Source organism: Podarcis muralis, chromosome 3 (assembly GCF_964188315.1).
Source record: "Podarcis muralis chromosome 3, rPodMur119.hap1.1, whole genome shotgun sequence".
Lineage (NCBI taxonomy): Eukaryota > Metazoa > Chordata > Lepidosauria > Squamata > Lacertidae > Podarcis > Podarcis muralis.
The window spans coordinates 68,594,391-68,608,979 of NC_135657.1; the positions used below are offsets into that span (position 1 = coordinate 68,594,391).

Below are 14,589 nucleotides of genomic sequence, written 5' to 3' on the forward strand. Positions count from 1 at the left end.
GCGCTACAGGCAACAAGAACTTTGGGTGTAAAAAAACACGATAGCAATATATTCCCTACCTCCCATCTTCATGTATGAGATCTTTGTTCCCCAGTGAGACTATTACTGCCTGTATAATTAGTTGGAATAATGGCCTTATCATGGCTGTGGTGATAGGATGGCAAAAGATGGGGGGGGGGCAATTAATCTTTATTAAGTATTAAGTGCTATCCCACCACCTATGCAGGCATAGTGTTGTAACATTGGCAGGGGTGAAATCAATATTTGATGAAGCATATTATTCTAACAAAGACTTGCATCTGTCTCTAGTTACTAACTTCATCTTTCACCCCCCTGTACTTGCAAAGGCTTCACAATTCCAATGCAAACATAAATACCCTATTGGCTTGAATATAAGCCTCACTTTTTTCCAAATTCCGACCATGAAAAGTTAAAGTGCGGCTTAAATTCGCAACCTTACAAAAATGGGCTTTAATGATATCGCTGCTGAAACAGACATACTGTAAAACGGAACATTTGCCATTTACGGGTGTGAGTGCCTGTGGAATTTTAAGGAAATGGCTTATATTGGGGTATTGTCTTTTTTTCTCTCTCCCCGCCACCCTGAATTTTAAAGTTGTGGCTTATACTGCATTTGGGTGTGGCTTATATTCGGGCCAATACGGTATATATTTTTATGGGCATGGCATTCTCATGCTGCAGGACTGGAATCCTCTCCTCCTCATCACCTGTAACAGGAAAAGGATGGGAGAGTCCAAGAGGACAGAGCTCCTGCACCTTTAATAGGTAGATGAGGGAATTTCAGCATGAATGGCTTCCATAACTGCTAAATTTCCATCTTTCATATACAGCTGCAAGAATCCTCTCCTCCTTTGCATCTGGCCACCCTACTCAGAAGGTTCAGATATACAGAAAGGTCTAATTTATTAGGCATAATTAAATACTGGGCTATTAAAAAATCTTTTCAACAATCAAGACAATTAATATAAGTAGTTTTTTTACTGTACTTGCACAAAGGGGAGGAGGGAGGGAGGGAGGGAGGCAGGGAGGGAGGGAGGAAGAGAGAGAGAGAGAGAGAGAGAGAGAGAGAGAGAGAGAGAGAGAGAGATCATGTTAACATCAGCCAAGCCAAGGCTGTGTATGTCGGATTGGCTGATGTTCACAGCTGTGGAGTAAAGGATTTGGAATGTGGGAGGCTTGTACAGGAGTCATTAGAATTGTGTATAAAGCCTCTAGCTGTGACACGTCTTCATTAAGAGGAGAGGGAAAAACAGCAGAGTAGATCCTGGAAATGTATTTGAAATAGCTGGCCTTTAGGGCATGTGTGTTTTTTCCTATTAGTGTAAAAGAACCCTTCGATTTCACATGTGCAGATTTACAGCCTGTCACTTTAAAAGTTGAATGCAAAGTAAAAATGTATATTTTCCCAACTACCCGCCTGTTTAAAAAGGGATAAAAAAATAAAAATGGCACACTCTGTGAAAGTAAAAAACAAAACAAGACTGTTTAACCATGGCTATTTCTCTTTCCTCCCATCAAAATTACCTACCGACTCAACACAGGTCTTAGACAAAACAGGCTAGGATTCCCCAGAGGAAAGTCAGAGAATTCCTGAAATTCTCAAGAGGGAAAGGTTAGAGAAAGCAAGACCAAGAGAGATGGATTTATGTAAATAATGAACAGTAGTTTTCAATTATTAAAACCAGAAGTAGGCCGAGGGCAAGGGGAGAAAAACGACATCCAAAACCTACTGCACAATGATGTTTTTCCTGAGGGAAAGCCATTTCATAAGATTCAGAAAGGGGAAAACATGTTAGAAGTTAAAATAAACAGAAGCCACACACAGAGATCAAGTTTTCCAAACCATAGGGCCCAAAATTAGACTAATAAATTAATGTTTGGGGACAGGAGTAATGATTCAAGTGGGAACTTTACACACAAAAAAGTCAATGGACTGCTTATAAATTTATTTGCTGGCTTGTGGAGCTGTTGAACATAATCCCAAGAGCTTGAACCTGCGAAAATAGTTGTGTTATTTGGCTGCTGGGCTGAATGGTTCACTCCTTGTATTTTGGCATAAATTAAATACTACGGTAGGTGGGGCATACTGTCTCTCTTTATTACTGGCACAGTATTGTATCAACACTTAAGTAGAACAGGCTGTATCAATTCCACACAAAAGTATCTGCTCTCTAGTCACATCATTCTCTACCCCTGCAAAAAAAAACTGAGTTACTCCTTCCACAGCAGTGAAAGAGGTGAATTTGAATCCTAAGCTGCACCAAGAGGAACACTTTCCCACTCCAACTGCAATTGGTGGAATCCCCGTGCTGAATCCTGTGGGTCACTATTGTTCAATGTATTAGTTAGTGCTTTGGACTTTGGGAAATCAGAGGATTGTGCCTTTATCATTAGGCACATTATTAGGCCATGCCTACAAGAATGAACTCAATATTAATTCCAAGCTTTCCATTCCACTTCCACTCTGTGTTGGCCTTCTTCAACCAGGTTCCCTTCAGAAAGGTTGCTCTAAACGCAGTATGCCTCCAAATGTAGAACAATGCTGCATTACCCAGTATAAGCAGCCTTCTACAGATAGCAGATTCCTTCACACACATACACAGTGTAAGACAAACAGACAAAAGGAGATGAAACACAGCAACTGTTGTTCCCTTGTACTGTAAGAACAATTCAGACACAAACTACTCAAAGGAGTTTGCAAAATATTTCCAGTTTCAGGCTTTTGAGGAAATCCTGGTTAGTCGTTTATTTAGGTACTGCATGCTACATTCTGCCACTGAACTGAATTACGTCAGAGGTTTTCAACCTTTTTGAGTCCTCAGCTCCCTTGAACAACTACATTCTTTTCTGCGGCACCCCTGTGGGGCTCAGGAGCCCAGTTATGTCACCCCTTGCCTGCAGAGCTCGCAGCTTCTCACCCTCCCTTAGGGAGTGTTCCGTCAGCCTCCTCTCCTCTCCCTTCTCATTGGGAGTCCTCTGAGCAGCCGCAGCTGCTGCCCCTGATCTCTGAGCTGCCCCCTGCTCTGCCCCTAAAAGAAGTGCCTCCTCACACTGCCCTGCAGGGGCCTGTGAAGCACCGCCTGGCCAGCCCCAGAGAGCTGGGGAGCTGGTAGCTGCAACCAACAGCTGTGCAAGCCTTTGGGAGGCAGAGACGCAAGAGGGTATCAGAGGGAAGGAGGGAAGGAAAGAGGGACAGAGGCCAGTGTTGCCCTCAGCACTCCTGATTATCATTCAAGGCACCCCTGGGTGCCATGGCACACTGGTTGAAAACCACTGAATTACTTGACTGCTTAAGTTCCCTTCTCTTACAAACATTTGGGGGAAATAGCTTTGTCAACTGTTTAGTCCTACCCCACAATATGGACCAGTTGCACAGTCACGTGATGAGCAACGAAGCAATCAATAAAATTGTCTTGAGAAGCAGTAATGCCAAGCATCCTGCTGTGCTGGAGGGGGGTTGGAAAAGGCAGAGTCCCCTGCTCAGCTCTGCTGACTTCTGCCATGGGGAGAGCTCTGCCACTGATGGGGAAGCTCCACAGGTGAAGCATGCAACAAGGTACTTATTAAGAGAGAGGGTGAGTGGAAGCTGCTGGTGGCGGCGGCGACAGCTATGCCATTCTCACCAAGCGCCACTGCTGATAGTCAAGAGATGGATTGCCTCCTAAGAAAACCGTATGCAGAGATTTTCAGTCACAATGCAGAACACTACTTTTTGCATATTATTTAGCATACTTGATAAGAACACAAACATATGCTTTTAGAACCAGGCAGAAATATTTTCTTCGACAAAAAATCTTTTCAATGTATTATTATAATCAACAAAGCAAAAAGATCCAAATATAACTTTCAAAAACTAAAAGCTGATTTCCATCCTCCAGAATCAACCTGAATTTAAGTGTGGCTAAAAAACCGCAGCTCCTATTTAAATAAATATTGTCTATATTTCTTTCTTTCTTACTTTGTAATAAAAAGTAACTGTCTGTTTCAACAACAGGAAAGTGTAGAATGGTGAACTGCAGAGCCAATGTGACCAAAGAGTATTGTTCATTGTTAGTGCTCTATATATGTAATTAAAGCTGCTATACTCAGTAGGACTTCTGAGTAGCCATATACAGGATTGTGCTGTAAAATACACAGGCAGTGTGAAACTTTCTATGGTCTGAAATGACTGCTTCAAGTGAAGATGTGATAATGGGTGCTCCTAAATCCAGTTTTGCAGGTGTCCTCATTGGCTAGGAACACATTTTACTAGCTTCATCTGCTACGACAGCTATGGCCATTCCTGGATTGTGATAGCTTGAACACAGTTATTTATGCATCAGTAACCTCAAGGTGGGATGCGGGTGGCGCTGTGGGTAAAAGCCTCAGCGCCTAGGGCTTGCCGATCGAAAGGTCGGCGGTTCGAATCCCCGCGGCAGGGTGCGCTCCCGTTGCTCGGTCCCAGCGCCTGCCAACCTAGCAGTTCGAAAGCACCCCCGGGTGCAAGTAGATAAATAGGGACCGCTTACTGGCGGGAAGGTAAACGGCGTTTCCGTGTGCTGCGCTGGCTCGCCAGATGCAGCTTTGTCACGCTGGCCACGTGACCCGGAAGTGTCTCCGGACAGCGCTGGCCCCCGGCCTCTTGAGTGAGATGGGCGCACAACCCTAGAGTCTGTCAAGACTGGCCCGTACAGGCAGGGGTACCTTTACCTTTTTTAACCTCAAGGTTGGATTACTGCAATGTGGGGCTACCCTTGAACTTTTTCTGGAGGTGCAGAACAGTGTGGCTATGCTGCTTGTGGGGTCAAACTACCAGCAGCATATTACACCTTGTTTGCATCATTTGCATAGTCTTCATAATCCAAATCACCCAGAATCATGGTAGAAAGACAAATGTTTTCTAACTAGGCACCCAGGAACACTCTGCATTGCTACTTAGTCTATGGTGCTGTTTTGTATCTTCCTAAAACAACAAAATCTGTTTTGTATCTTCCCAAAACAACAAAAGAATCATGCTACAATTGTTACTAAGAAAAGATCACAATGAAGTTTTCTGTTGTTAGCAGAAATGGGTTAATGATAAACTGCCATTCCAATACAGTATTAATTCTTTTTAATGGTACTAACAGAGTAGCCATGCCTGCTGCCATCACACACCTGTCCTAAATTCTTGGCTACCCTTTACTATCTATCACACACGCTTTTGCAAGTACAAATCAGGGACATATTTGGCACAATTAATAAGTTGAAAGAAATATCTCAACCTGGCAACTAGCAACCAACTCAATATGGTGTGTGGGGAGGGGAAGCCCCATTACACCAGCGTAAGTCCTTCAGGTTTCTGCTAGCAGGATCTCTTAGTGGAATCTGGTGCATTATGTTTCTTTCTCCTTTACAAAATGTACTCATAAGCACTTCTCAGCAAGTCTGTGTCAAGGGGTTTCCCACATTCCCTGAGCCACCCCCTCCCCGCTATGAAATTACACCCAAGACTGTCTACAGAAAATCACTTAAGATTGCTTTATTACTTTAATTGTTAAAGACATTCCTTTGATCATGTGGAGTGATGCCATTTGCTTCAAGTATTGTGACCAATCCCTAATTTCAGAGCAACAGGCCCTGTGACCTTTAAATGTAAATATGAATTTTCTAATAGTATTTTAAACACTGAAAACTCTTTTTCATTGATAATACCTGACATCCAATGTTAGCCATGCTCAGAGCAGATTCACTGAAAACAATTAACTTCAGCAACTTAAATTCATTGCTTTCAGTGGCGTGACTCATCAAGTATGACTTAGTTTTCTTAGACCCTCCCCATATCTTGTATTATTCTGCATCTAGATTTGTTACGGAAGAAGTGCAAATGAAACAGTAACATTTTACTGAAAACAATAACACAGAATAAGTGGTTAAAGCAAATAATGCTCCATCATTATAAAAGTGATTTACCAATTCAGTGACAGACTGTAACAGAAGTGCTTTTAGTCAGTTCTATTAAGTTAGACTGCACCATATTTCAGTGTGTTCATCCAATAATATTTTTAAAGCATTAACAATAAGCTTTTTTTATTGCTGATATCAACTTACAAAAATGTAAAAATAAAAAACCACCCAAAACTATGTTGCTATGTAGTTGGTCATAAATTATGTCGAAATTTTCCTCAATAAATTGCTTTTGGATGTTTCCCTCCCCTCCTCAACTGTTTAAACAGATCTTTGCAGGCATATATTTTTCAGTTTTCCAGTTTACGATTATGACAATAGCAGCTGCAAGTTCTCTACATACCAATAGATCACAAGTTCAAGAAGGTCACTCCTTATTCTTTCTCTAGAAAAGTGTCAGCTGCAGATTTCAATATGGAGCAGTACTCAAAAGTCATTGATTAAGCCAAATGGAATTTTGAGAAGCCAAGAAACAGGAACAGAACAATTCTATCCTTGGGTTACGCCTGCTGAGTCATATAGGATTGGTCCTAAATCACAGCACAAGCACAATGATTCAAAGGAAACATTATGCTGGGGTAGCAATGAATTTGTGCCAGCCTTACTACAAGAGACCACCACCAGCTTAATTGATACTCTAATAGAACTCCAGCATGACAAGGAGAAAAACTGGTCAGAGTTGAGAAAATAGCAGGAGAGAAGTGGAATTTAATTAGAATCCTATGATCGCTTAGGGGTCAGGTTCAAGTCCCAACTATGATGTAAAGCTATACCTTCAGAAGACATGGGGATCATTAATAACATCCACCTACAAAACTCTCATAAAGAGAAACACAGCCGCAGACACCACCCTAGTCTCTCACTCTAGGCTTGCTTTTTATGGTGGCTGGAGCTTCCTCAGGCTGCCCACAGCTGTGCTCCATTAAGCAGGCAGCGGCACTCTTCATTCTCCACATATAGTTCCAGGTGCAGTAGGTTGGGTGAGTTTCCCAAGCGACCTCAAGGATGAAAAAAGACAACCCTCCATGCATTGCTCTTTCTCCAGCTGCTTTGAAGTAAACAAATGCACCCATATAACTGCCACCTTGCATCTCTCTCTGCCATCATCGTTCCGATGGAGAATATCATTTTGCCAAACTCTACAGGCGATTGTGGTACAACATCAGAGATCTTATATATCAAGACATGCTGCGTGACACTGTCTCAGTCTGATCCCAATCTAGAGAAATCCAAGTTAAGGAAATATTATTATTATTATTATTATTATTATTATTATTACCCCGCCCATCTGGCTGGGTTTCCTCAGCCACTCTGGGCTGCTTCCAACAGAATATTAAAATACAGTAGTCTATTAAACATTAAAAGCTTCCCTAAACAGGACTGCCTTCAGATGTCTTCTAAAAGTCTAGTAGTTGTTTTTCTCTGGTGAGAGGGTGTTCCACAGGGCGGGTGCCACTACCAAGAAGGCCCTCTGCCTAGTTCCCTGTAACTTGGCTTCTCGTAGCAAGGGAACCGCCAGAAGGCCCTCGGCACTGGACCTCAGTGTCTGGGCAGAACAATGGGGGTGGAGACGCTCCTTCAGGTATACTGGACCGAGGACGTTTAGGGCTTTAAAGGTCAGCACCAACACTTTGAATTGTGCTTGGAACCATACTGGGAGCCAATGTAGGTCTTTCAAGACTGGTGTTATGTGGTCTCGGTGGCCGCTCCCAGTCACCAGTCTAGCTGCCGCATTCTGGATTAGTTGTAGTTTCCTGGTCACCTTCAAAGGTAGCCCCACATAGAGCGTATTGCAGTAGTCCAAGCGAGAGATAACTAGAGCATGCACCACTCTGGCGAGACAGTCTGCGGGCAGGTAGGGTCTCAGCCTGCGTACCAGGTGGAGTTGATAAACAGCTGCCCTGGACACAGAATTGACCTGAGTCTCCATGGACAGCTATGAGTCCAAAATGACTCCCAGGCTGTGCACCTGGTTCTTCAGGGGCACAGTTACCCCATTCAGGACTAGGGAGTCCTCCACACCTGCTCGCCTCCTGTCCCCCAAAAACAGTACTTCTGTCTTGTCAGGATTCAACCTCAATCTGTTGATTGTGCAAAGGGATTCTTTTGTGATCATGCAATATAATTAAAGTAGATGAAGGGCTGGTGAATAACACTTGTCTTACAGGTAACCTGCCACTGGATCCTGAATATGATTAGGTAAAGGTAAAGGTACCCCTGCCCGTACGGGCCAGTCTTGACAGACTCTAGGGTTGTGCGCCCATCTCACTCAAGAGGCCGGGGGCCAGTGCTGTCCGGAGACACTTCTGGGTCACGTGGCCAGCGTGACATCGCTGCTTTGGCGAGCCAGAGCCGCACACGGAAACGCCGTTTACCTTCCCGCTAGTAAGCGGTCCCTATTTATCTACTTACACCCGGGAGTGCTTTCAAACTGCTAGGTTGGCAGGCGCTAGAACTGAACAACGGCAGCGCACCCCACCGCAGGGATTTGAACCGCCGACCTTTCGATCGGCAAGCCCTAGGCGCTGAGGCTTTTACCCACAGCGCCACCCATGTTAATAATAATAATTATTATTATTATTATCATTATTATTATTACCCAGCCCATTTATGCCCACTCTAGTAACTAGCAACAGCAGCTTCACTGCTACAGCTGAGGAGGAAAAGGCAGGACACTCCTGTAGAGTGTGACCCTTGCACATCCTTTATCCTCCTCCACACACAGGTGTGTGAAAGAGAATGTAAGCATTTGTGGCCACAGATTGTGCACTAAACTAAGAACTCTGAACTAGTAGAAGTTTCTACCACACAGAAGATACAGGGATGGTTATACAGCATTTAGTAAAGGTGTCCCTGATCCCCCAAAGCCCCCACAATGCACCAATGAATGCAATGAGGAGAGGTGGTATAAAAAAACAAAATAATCAATCATCCTTGACTTCTGTCAACTTGATGCTTTTTACACAATGGCTCAGAAACAAAGGAATGGCTAAACCAGCAATACTTAATCCAAGAGATATCCAGCAGACTAAGTTTGGGTTACATAATTTAAGGTTTATTGCTTGAGAAAGTCATCTTATCCTAAGATATATTCCCAACCAAAAGGCTTGTCTACCTGAACATTTACACAGGCTGAATTTAAATGGAGACATATTTCTCAAAATAGTTTCTCTAGTTTGGAAATCATTAGCAAGTTTTAATTCCTCTGGTTATATTCAAACATAAAGATTTGCCTCTGCTCTGAATTCCTAAACTGTTAGCAGAGAAAAGCTATCATCAATGAGAGTGTCAAGGAGTTGTAGTCCTCAATTCTTGATGCAGCAGGTTTGAGAACAGGGCTAAACTAAGTGATGCTTCAGCTCAGGATTTGTAGCAGAAGCCTTCAGAAGCCTAATTGCTTCACTTCACACCTGATCACTACCAGGCTTAAAAAAGGTAAAGGGACCCCTGACAGTTAAGTCCAGTCATGAAGGACTCTGGGGTTGCTGCGCTCATCTCGCTTTACTGGCCGAGGGACCCAACGTTTGTCTGCAGACAGTTTTTCTGGGTCATGTGGCCAGCATGACTAAGCCACTTCTGGAGAAACCAGAGCAGCACACGGAAATGCCGTTTACCTTCCCACCAGAGCGGTACCTATTTATATACTTGCACTTTGATGTGCTTTCAAACTGCTGGGTTGGCAGGAGCTGGGACTGAGCAATGGGAGCTCACCCCGTTGCGGGGATTCGAACTGCTGACCTTCCGATCAGCAAGTCCTAGGCTCAGTGGTTTAGACAATGTGGCATATGGTACTCCAAGGACTTCAGTAGGTATTGCTTGAGGGTAAATTAGGGATATTATATTTTAATATATTTTATCACAAATTAAATGCATGCTTTATCTCAATATGCACTAAGTATACATTTTGGTATTTATTTTTTTTAAGCTGAGAACTGTATTGCAAATTTTAAAGTGTGAAATCTGAAGGATAAATGGGCCCATATCTATTTATTTGCTTGTGGGATGAGTTAGTAGATTGAATTGCTTAAAAATAAAGGCAGTTTGTTCCAAATGTGCACAGAAGATGGGGAACCAAATGCAGGAATCCAACAAGTGTCTGTTGAACTCGTGTAGGTAGAAGTTGAACTGTAGCATGTGCTGCAGGAAAAGCAGGGGGGAACCATTTGTGAAAAATGGAGAAGATGCTGAGATCAGGTTCTCTTTCATAATGAAACCAACTGTTGTTTGGTTGTTTGTTACCAACAGTAAAAAGCATTGGAGGGATGTGATATAGTGTGTTGTTAGTTCATCTTACAGTGTGAAGAGTTTCTCTAGTGAATGTGAGCACACGCTGACATAATGACTGCTTATGAATGTGAAAGCTCTTAGGCGTACATGAAGCTCATACGCACGCATAATCTTGGTGCTCTTTTACGTGGGACTTCTCTACACTCGGAAAATATTCACTAGTGGAACTTTGTATTGGGACAATGAGAGCTATCCAGAGAACCTTAGGTGCACCAAAATATAACTTAAGAGTCCAGCCCTGTGAAACGTACTCAAAACAACCTTCAGCGAGTCGTTTCTTTCCAGTTAGTAAGCCTGGGATTGCAGTCCTGCACATTAACTACACCAATGGCTAATAGAAAACAAAATCAAACGTTTATGCATTACTGTTTCTAATAACTCTTATAATTTCCTGACACATACAGATGCTGAAAGTTGACCGCACTCCTGAAAAGTATAAGTTCAGATATCTGAGACTCAATGATTTAAAACAACAGAGGAGAGATCAAGCTCCATCTACCTGTCAAAGGCGATACTACAAACCTTGACATTGTTAGGAACAGATCCCAGATGATGAATAGCTGCCCTGTTTGTGCATGCCTTTATCACCAGGGTTCCCTCCTTCTCTGAGCCTTTTCCTGTAGTATTCATGCCAACTTGGAGAATGGTAAACAGTGCAAGAATCTGAAGAACTGAATTGCTTCGTTTTGCCTAGCTGTCTCAAAATATTAATGGTGCCTGGGAAAGAAACGTTTATCTGCACTTCTTTCATAACTATTTTTGATAGACATATTCTTTGTTTTATCTGCTGACAAATGCAGTAAAAGGTAATGCTGAGCTTATGACCTCAAACTGCTCTGATAAGAAAAGCTGTGAAGACAATATTTTGACTTGAGTGCAGAGTTAGTTCAGGGCATTACACAATGATGCCTACATTCCAAAGAACGATATGTTATATGTTGCACAATCCTATTCATGTTTTCTTGGAAATATGCCCTACTGTGTCAATGGGGCTTACTTCAAAGTAGGTGTATTTAGGACTGACACCGTAAGATATGAATGCTTCAGCACCTACTATTATGTAGTCCTGCCATCAAAGGAATGGCATGTTTCACTATGATGTTACAAACTTCTTTGATAATTGAACTCTAGCTCTGCTTTGCTTCTTCATACACACACACACATATACAAACAAACAGGTAAACACAAATATTTCACATACGCTAGTAACACAATTACAAACATTAAAACACCCTTGTGACTTTCCTCCACCAACATTTGTAGTATTATTGTATTTCACATTGCAATTTACTGTATATCTTTGTTTCTTAATTCTCTTAACTTACTATCGTTTATTCTTACTGGACTTTAGAAGCATTAATCCAAACATATTATTTTTTGTGCAGTGTTTGGACATATAATCTTCAAACCATTTCCATTGTAGTCTTAATTTCTTATTTGATTGATACCTTATTACTGCAGTTAGTTTTGCCAGTTCTGCTTTGCTTCTTTACTTTGTAATGTTAACCACATCTTGTATTCTTTGAGCTCAGCAACCAACTCTGATTTTGAAAGATAGCGGAAGCAAGAGTTCGCAAGTCATGTTACTGCAACAATATTTAAAAGAGTAGTCCCATATTTCTGGGAGGTTTTTTTGCCTCCATATCTTTGCCCTAAGCAAGCAAAGCAATTGCCACATATACAAGGCAGTGATTTTTGATGATATTACTTTCACACTGCCTTGTCAGTTTCCTTTGTTATTAAAATATGATTAAGTGCTCCAGTGAGAGAAACTGAGATGCACGTTTGCCTTTATTTCATGTGTGTACATACAATGCATACATCAGACCCAAAACGTATGTGGGGGTTACATTCCAGGGATAGCGCATAAAGCCAAAATCACATATAGTGAAAACACATTGGGTGCAATGGTAGGTGAGATTGCCAAAGTCTTTTTTCTCTGTACACCCACCCAGTTTCCATTTTAAAAAAAAATTATTGTTGCCAAGCACGTAAAGCTGACAGCGAACAAGTTAAATGCATGTAAGTTACTACTGTACTTTGGCAGACAAAGCTATTACCAGGAAAGCACAGCAGCAGCGCTCCTTTATTTTTTGCTCCATTTGCAATGTATTCATCCTTTCCCTTCTTGTCCCTTTTTCCTCCTCAGTACCTCTGGAAACCAAAGTTGTTGCAATGGAATCCATTGTTAAAGAGTCAGAGACACGGTGGAACATTTTTCTAACTTTTGAAGTGTGGCACCTTCAAAAAGGGGTCAAAAAGAAACTACAGAAGATTGGTGTGAAGCCATGGAAGGGTTATTTAGTATAAGAGTGTGGGCTCAAATTCACTTAACAAATATTAGTTTTCACCCCTCAGAGAGTCTCACCTGCCTTTTTTTTATGCAGTCAGCATGGTTAAAGGCTGCCAGACTATGGGTTCTTCCCATTAACTTTTCAATGTATGCATCTCCATACAAGATAATGTGGTCAGTTTTGTATTTGTGGCTTTGATTATAACAGTTATAGAAGTAGAATGGCACTTATTCCAGAATGTAGTTCAGAATAACAGAGGGTAAGCACTCTAAGCAGGATAGACCTGCTGGGTATCTCCAAAGCGGCTGACGCCGCTAGGTCACTGGCTCACACCTTTCCATAGTCAGATAAAGCAAATTCTGACTCACTGATGCTGCAATTCCATACATAAAGGTAAAGGTAAAGGGACCCCTGACCATTAGGTCCAGTCATGACTGACTCTGGGGTTACTTGTTCCCAATGAAACATGGAAAGGATTAGGCTGAACTGGTGTTCAGTCTAATGCAAGTGCATAATCTTGACTAGATCGAAACTGGACATTTAACCATTTTCTGTGTTCTGCCCCACCTTAACAACATTTGCATGTGGAAGTGCAAGAAGATCAAAGGTACATTTCAGCGTAATGTGTGGAAATGGTCTAAGGCTGCAATCTGATGGGTGGAAACGGTCTAAGACGAAACATGCTTACCAGGGAGTAATTCCCATTCACCTCAGTGAGATTTACTCCTGAGCACAAGTTTGTTCTGTATAAGTCTATGGCTAGCTGTAACATTACAGAGCAATCCTGCCTTTAGTGGCTGTTTCACTGCTGGGCAGGCAGGAGTTATCCCTTTGATTCTTCACTCAAAAGTCATGCCTGCCAAACAGACTCCCGAGAACAAAAACAAGAGCAAGGCCAAGGCCTAAAACCTTAGGCCTTCTCAGAACTTCTTCAACTTCACAAGAAGCTGCTAGCCCTTGCTCTTGTTTTTTGTTCTTGGGAGTCTGTTGCTCTTGGCGTGGCACTTGGCGAGAGCGAAGAATGAAAAGGTGAACTAGCAACGGAAAAACTCCCAAGTGCCTATACGACTGCTGTGTAAATCCTGCTCAGACTGCTGGCATTTCACATTTGAGGGTGAAGCAGAGGGCTTGCTTTTGTGGAGATCAGAGGGAGATGAGTTCAGCTTACAGACTGATGGAGAGGCACAGCAAAACACACATCTCTGCGCCTCAGCCACAGCATCAGCCGCAACAGGCACAAACTCACCCACCCAGACCCGGCCCCAGTCCTTTAAGCCTAAAGGGATGAGCAATTTGGTCCCTTCGATTTTCTGTGAGAGGGGAGAAGCCTCCAAGTAGAGCGGATCTTCCTCTCATCGAAGTCCACCCCCAGCCTAATTTTAGACATGCTTACTCCTAATGACTTTCGTGGAGCTTCCTTTCAACTAATCTCCCCAAGCCAGGATGCTCCTGAAGTTCTGGCGCTTTCCTACCCTGGGGCTTCATTGTCTGCGCCTAAGTTCAGGAGGGAAGGTTGCACCCAAGGGCGCCCCCCCCCCGCTCATCGAACCACTGGCTTTGCCTCAGCTGTCAAGAGAAATTGCCTCTGGGCATCTGCAGAGCGCGCTGGCCTTGCCCTCCGCGCATTTCACTGCCCTCCAAACCCAGCAGCGCCCCCAAACAAACCCCGAGCAGGGCCGAGGAAAGTTCCCCAGCTACGAGGATGCCCGGCCGGCCATTTCTGCCGTCGGGGGTGGTGGTGGTGGGAGTTTCTCCAGCGCTTACCTCTCCCCCAGCTGCCCGTTGCGTAGACCCTCTCACTCCATGGCGGAGGCAGGAGGTCGACCCCCGCGCTCTGGACCCGGCCGCCTCCGCGCCTCCCAGCGCTGCCTCCCGGAGTCAAGCGCTCATTCCGGGCGGGCGAAGAAGCGAAGTCGTGGCCCCTCCGCGCGCGCGGTGGATGCTCGCTCGGGCGGGTGGCGGGACGGACGGAAGACCACGGGGCCGCGCGGAGCGGCAAAAGGGCTTTTGCAGGCGCCTCAGCTCCGCCAGAGGGAGGAGACCGCAACGTCACCGGAGAAGG

General features: G+C 43.6%; 1 protein-coding gene across 1 annotated transcript in view; it reads right to left on the reverse strand.

Moving 5' to 3' along the window:
• The window catches only part of DSE (dermatan sulfate epimerase), a 35,741-nt gene extending 21,152 nt beyond the window's left edge, over positions 1 to 14,589 (reverse strand). The window contains exon 1 of the mRNA XM_028723224.2: positions 14,292 to 14,589. The gene's annotated coding sequence lies outside the window, so the exon portion shown is untranslated. The remainder of the gene's footprint in view (positions 1 to 14,291) is intronic.